Below are 738 nucleotides of genomic sequence, written 5' to 3' on the forward strand. Positions count from 1 at the left end.
AGATGTAGAATAAAGAAAATAGTTTAGTTGTACTGTCATACAAACTGTTTGCCATTGAAAAACCCAAAGGGAAAAAGTATTAATTATGATAAATCACACAAATATAAAACATGGGTTTTTCATATTAATATTTAAAACTGGTCTCAAAACCTCATTGGAAAAAAACCAAAACTATAAAGAAAACTGTCAAGATACTGTAGACCTTCATTAGAAAACTAAATGTGTATGCTTACAACTGATCATTAATACATTGCAAACAATGTTATAAGATACACTGCTGCCTAGACCTATGGCTGCCTAAAAAGCATATAAATCTGGCTCATAGTTTGGAGGAAAATACCATAAGTAGGTTGGCTCTAACCATTTTGGTTGCCAAGGCAATATTGATATCCCCCTAACCAACACAGGCAAATCCACCATATAATGAATAAATGATATAAACTTGGTAAGGGAGGTGACCTCATTACAGTATAAGTGGAAAGGTGCCCAGTGGTGAATTAATTACTCAACTATATTCTTTTTTTCCGTAGGGCAAACCACTTCCAGATGATGGCACCTTAGCCAAACCCTCTATATGGCCAAAGCCAAAAGCCTGACCCTGGCCATAAGCATGATGCAAATGTGCTCAAGGGGGTGTCATAATGCAATAAAAAATTTTGGGGGGTTACATCTCCTCCTCTGTATGATATATCACTGACTTTTTTACTGACTATACATTGCATTAACTAATAATAATAA

The sequence above is a fragment of the Penaeus monodon genome, chromosome 23 (assembly GCF_015228065.2).
Source record: "Penaeus monodon isolate SGIC_2016 chromosome 23, NSTDA_Pmon_1, whole genome shotgun sequence".
Lineage (NCBI taxonomy): Eukaryota > Metazoa > Arthropoda > Malacostraca > Decapoda > Penaeidae > Penaeus > Penaeus monodon.